We start from the raw sequence: 6,330 nt of genomic DNA on the forward strand, positions 1-6,330 counted from the left end.
TTTTTTTTCTGATATTTACCTTACATAAAATTAATCACCACCAGGAAGTTTTTATATATTAAGTGATAGTACCCACTGATTTTCATAATTTTATCAGTATTAACTGTGAGAATATTGTCTCCCTTTCCTCTCTCACAGCCACTCTCCCTTCTCTTCATAGCACCAAGCTCTTACAGACAAATATGAAAATATTATATAAGCACAGACTGTGTTGAAGTTTTAAAGCAGTAACATTCTTTTTAAAATTGAACCTTTGGAAAGGAAAGACTAAGAAAATAAACATATTTATTAGTACCTTGAATTTGTAGGACCTTCCAAACAGAAAGTAAAACTGTACAAAGCTAGTATCATTAGTTTTCACATTGTTCACAAATAAAGTACTTTTGGTAATTGATTAAATTATTAATTATATTATAATGGAAAATACGTAAAACACAAAACATTTTCTAGTAGAGTCGACCCTCGATATCTGTGGGGGATTGGTTCCAGGACCTCTCACCATGATACCAAAACCTGTAGATGCTTAAGTCCCTTATCCTATCTAATAAAAGAGTAATATGCAAATTGACCATCACTCCATCACAAAGATGGCTGCACCCACAGCTGAGGCCAAGTTCCTGTAAGGAGCCTTAATGAGCAATCAGCGGGGACTTGAGGCTAAGCTCTACCCCGCCCCCTGGGGCTTGACAGGGGAACCTCAGGCTGTGTCCCCTGCCCTGGCGTCAGGCTGGGGGAACTCAGGCCACGCCTCCCGCCTTGGCACCAGGCCGGGGACCTCAGGCCACTACCCCACCCTGCAAGGCTTGACCAACCCCAGTGCTGGGTTGGGGGAACTCAGGCTGCACCCCCCGCCCAGCGGGGCTTGACGGGGGATCTCAGGCCATGTCCCCCAACCTGGCAGGGCTTGATGGGGGACCTCAAGGTATGCCCCCCATCCTGGCGCTGGGCCAGAGGATCTGAGGCTACGCCCCCTGCCCGGCGGGGCTTGACAAGGGTGGGACTGGCCCAGTCTGGATCTAGCCCAATGGGTGAGGGGGCGGCTGGGTCTGGGTCTCATGTGATTTTGAGGCACATGTGGGTGAGTGGGGACTTGACTCTGGGTCCCGTGGTGTGCCCCAGACTCTGACAGGAGGAAGGTTTTCATATACATTTTACTAATTTTCTTTCATCTCTGACACTTCTATTATAGAGAAAGGGCAAATAGCAATATTAAATTATTTCCTCTAATTAATCCCGTTTTAATGTGCACAAATTTCGTGCACCGGGCCACTAGTATAAAATAGTTATACTCAATAGTTGTTATAATGTATTGTTTATGGAATAATGATAAAAATCTATACATATTTAGTATACACACAACCATCTAGGTCAATAACTGCATAGTACAACATCAGCAACAAGAACTTTTCAAATATTTTTAATGCAGTTAGCCCATGGATACAGAATCCACAGATAACAGAGGACCTACTACATTAAAAAGTATGAATGAATGTATATATTTTACTGGCTAAGGAGCTAAATACAATTAGCCCTAAACAAGAATTTTAAATAAACATTTAAAAATCACCCTAATATTTAAACCATCCTTACATAATGGTTTATGATTTATTTACGTGGAGTTTAATATTTGAATTTATTCTTATTTTGCCTGTATTAATTTAAAGTTTGTTCAGTTTCATTCCTCCTCCCGCACTCATCATGTATAAAAGATAGGGGAAGGAGGGAATACATAATTTTGATCTTACAGTCTGTCAACTACTGGCCTTCACATTAAAAAACTTGATTTGGTTATACCCATCTTTAAGGTTGTATGTTTATTAGGAATTTTGTGCATTGAATTGTAAGTAAGATTATGTGATAAGAAGAGGGCTCCAAGTTACTATTTTTATTTTTTGTTAATCCTCACATGAGGATTCTTTTCCATTGATTTTTAAGGGAAGGGGAGAGAAAGGGAGAGAGAAACATCAATGTGGGAGAGACATCAATTGGTTATCTCCCTAACGTGCCCCTACTTGGCTGGGGATCCAACCTGCACCCAGGTACATGCTCTTGACTGGGAATTGAACCTTTGACCCTTTTTGATGCATGGCCTGGCACTCTAACCACTTAGCAACACTGGCCAGGGCTCCAAATTATTTTTATTAATTATTTAGAAATTGTTGAAGCCTTGGGACCATTCTACTCTATTTTGAATTTTTTTTCCCCTTCGTCACCAGTCAGAACAGATCCTCAATACTTGTGTAACTAAAGTGAACAGGAATTTTACTGGTAGATACAGATGCCCAGTTTTCCCAAGCTGGAATTTATACCCTGACTATAAGACTACTTAGGTAAGGATAGTGGAGATTTGTTAAAAGTGTAGAAATTTTGTCTTAATTTTGAATAACATCTGAATTTATATAAACAGTATCAAATATTACTTTGACCTAAAAAATTCAGGATATTGCGTGTGGGAGGCAACCAATCAATGTTTCTCTCTCCCTCTCCCTCTCTCCTTAGAATCAAGAAAAAAAAAAAAAAGAAACAAAAAAACTTCAGGATATTTCTTCAAAGCTAGCCCCTAGACCTCAGTTTTTGCTTTTTCTTTTCTTTCTTTCTTTTTTTTTTTTTTTAATATATATTTTATTGATTCTTTACAGAGAGGAAGGGAGAGGAACAGAGAGTTAGAAACATCGATGAGAGAGAAACATCGATCAGCTGCCTCTTGCACACCTCCTACTGGGGATGTGCCCGCAGCCAAGGTACATGCCCTTGACTGGAATCGAACCTGGAACCTTCCAGTCCGCAGGCCGACGCTCTATCCACTGAGCCAAACCGGTCAGGGCAGTTTTTGCTTTTGTAGGGCTTCTACTTGTCATCCTATCTAATAAAAGAGTGATATGCAAATTAACCATCACTCTGCTACACCCACCAGCCAATCAGGAGTGAGTATGCAAATTAACTCCAACACACAAGATGGCTGCCCCATGTGGTCAAAGATGGCTGCCCCCATGTGGACACAAGATGGCCACCACAAGATGGCCTGCAGGGAAGGGCAGTTGGGGGGGACCCAGGCCTGCAGGGGAGGGCAGTTAGGGGTGACCAGGCCTGCAGGGGAGGGCAGTTAGGGGCAAACAGGCTGGCAGGGGAGCAGTTAGGCATCAATCAGGCTGGCAGGGGAGTGGTTAGGGGGTGATCAGGCTGGCAGGCAGAAGTGGTTAGGGGCAATCAGGAAGGCAGGCAGGTGAGCCAGCAGTCCTGGATTGTGAGAGGGATGTCCGACTGCCCGTTTAGGCCCGATCCCGGTAGGATGCTACTGGGATCGGGCCTAAACGGGCAGTCGGACATCCCTCGAGGGGTCCCAGATTGGAGAGGGTGCAGCCTGGGCTGAGGGACACCGTTCCCCGCCCCCGTGCACAAATTTCGTGCACCAGGCCTCTAGTCTATATAATAAAAACCCAATGGTGGTGGCGCGGTAACGACCAAAGACTGGCGTAAGTGGGCAGGGCTGCGCGATTTTGCGCGCTGGGCTTCTAGTTTGTAATAAGAACCTGAATATCTTTGAATGAGACATGTCACAACTTTTAGCCAATACTATTATTGAAGTGTTATCTTGGATTCAGAAGGGAAGTATTCCTCTTTTTTATGAAAAATGGGAATTGATTATTGATTCAATTTGTTGCTGAATAGTAAGAACAAGAAAATGTAAGAACAAAAATAAATTAGAACTAGCCATTGTTCTCTATAAAGACCAAGTGATGAGAAAAAGATGTTTGAAAATAGTGAGACTAAGCCCATTTCCACTTCATTAATGGTATCATTTTGCAGCACAAAAGTTTAATTTTGATGTTATTTTTGTTGTTGTTGCTTATGTTTTTGGTGTCATATCTAAGAAACAGATGCTAAGTTTAAGTTCATGAAGATTTACCCCCTGTTTTCTTCTGTTTGATAATCCATTTGAGTTAATTTTTATAGATGGTGTAAGGTAGGAGTACAGCTCCTTTCTCTCACATGTGGATATTTGTTGTCCTAGCACCATTTGTTGCTACCTCTGTAAAAAAATCAGTTGACCACAGATATATTTTTTGAACTCTTAATTCTGTTAGGCTGATCTATATGTATATCTTTTTTTAAAATACATTTTATTGATTTTTTACAGAGAGGAAGGGAGAGGGATAGAGAGTTAGAAACATCGATGAGAGAGAAACATCGATCAGCTGCCTCCTGCACACCCCCCACTGGGGATGTGCCCACAACCAAGGTACATGTCCTTGACCAGAATTGAACCTGGGACCCTTCAGTCTGTAGGCCGACGCTCTATCCACTGAGCCAAACTGGTTAAGGCTATATGTATATCTTTATGCCAGTACCACATTGTCGTCATCACTGTAGCTTTGTGTAGTAAGTTTTGTAACTGGCAGTGAGTGTTCTCCAACTTACTTCTGCGTTTTCAAGATTGTTTGGGCTATTCTGGATCTTTTGTGTTTCCATATGTTAGAGTCAGCTTGTCAATTTCTGCAAAGAAGCCAGCTGGGATTCTGATAGGGATTTCATTGAATCTGCAGTAAAATTGGTGCTTTTTGATATTAGTTTCTATTATTCTGTGTCATCAGTGCCATCTTTATATTAACTTGCACCTGGCAGATATATAAACTTGTTATCTACATAATTGGAGCATGATTATGGGTTAACCTAACAGTGGAATGGCCAATATGCAGCTAATCTTCTGTTGTGGTAGGAAGGCCAAGGAAACAGCACATTCAAAAGCCTTATGTTCAGGGTGGCAAGAATAAACTTAATTCAAGAAATGCATCTGAAGTTGAATCCACAGGACTTGATAGTTGATGGAGTGTGAGAGATAAGACCGAGAAAGATATAAAAAATTATTCCCAGATTTCTTTGGATAACAAGATGGGAAATATTGGAGAAGTAGTACCATCATTGGGAACTCCCCTTACATCTGTTCCATGGAGACTGATTCATGATGATGGCTATTTGCATGGTCTTAGAGGTCTGGGTAGAAAAAGAGCAGTAATGAGAGATTGTATAGCACTTGTGTTTACAAAGCACTTGCACATTCCTTAGCTTAGTGTTTGCCTGGGGAGATTACCAGAGTGTATTCATTTCTTGTGGTTGCTGTAACAACTACTACAAACTCGGTGACTTTACACATAGAAATCTATTCTCTAACAGTACTGGTGGCCAGACGTCTGACGTCAAGGGTTCAGTGGAGAATCTGTTCTTTGCTTCTTTCAGCTTCTGTTGGCTGTCAGCGTTCCTTGCATGTGGTGGCTGCATCTCTTTCTGCTCTGTCTTCTCATCACCTTCTCTTCTGCCTCAAAACTCGCTCCACCTTTCTCCTGTGATTGTATGTAGGGTCCATCTAATAACCCAGGATAAGGCTCTCCGCTCAAGATCCTTAACTTAATCACATCTTTTGCTGGAAAAGGTACTATTCACAGGGATTAGGATGAAACATTTCCTTCTAGAGGTACCGGTTGGCACTACACAAGATAAAAGAGGCCTTCAACGCACTGGTTGCTAGTGGGGGTGGATTTCTTGCGATAGCCTGAGAAAAAGAATTTTCTGAGATTTGCACAGGAGGATGAGATATAGTGGAGAGTTTTATTTCTGTGGCGTCAAACCCCTGAGTTTCAAAGGTTTCATTTCCCTCAGTCCCGCCAAGGAAATAGTCCCATTTTGCCTTTAGCAGGGCTAAAATCAGAGCCAATGTCCAGAATTTTCATTCCATATTTGCACACTCCAGTCCAGCATCAGGCTAGCTTAGCTGCAGTCCATTAGTCCATTGCATGTGGGGTCCGCATGGCCATGAGCCATAGGGTCAAGTATAAGGAAACAGGTATAAGGGAGCCCCACAAGCCAAGAGCCAAGAGCCACACAAGAGAACAACAGGAGAGGAGCCAAGAGGGAGTCCAGGGCAACAAGAGAGTGAACTTCTTTGTTTAGGGGTTTATGTATTCCCAAATTTTCTCGGGTTTGCATTGGCTTCGCCCATTCTGGCCAATGCATGGTTCCCCAGGCTTGACTGACAGGCAAGTAACTTCCCCAGCTTCATTGAACATGCATCTATCTCCCCTTCGTTGGACCCGTTCCCCCAGTAAATCTGCAGGGAATGGCCCAGTGGTTTCCCCAGGGAGTGCAGAGCTGCAGCTTCCAAATGACATGCCTATAATGTCTGGCCTTCCCTTGGCTCCTTCCTGTTATTAATAACTAGCTACTGACAATGGTATCACATTGCAATCTTACATAATCTTACCAGGTCACTACGTCATTAATTGTGAAATTTGTCCTTGAGCCCAAATCCTCGTCCCATCTTTCATCAATATGCTA

This window comes from Plecotus auritus (genome assembly GCF_963455305.1).
Source record: "Plecotus auritus genome assembly, chromosome: 9".
Taxonomy (NCBI): domain Eukaryota; kingdom Metazoa; phylum Chordata; class Mammalia; order Chiroptera; family Vespertilionidae; genus Plecotus; species Plecotus auritus.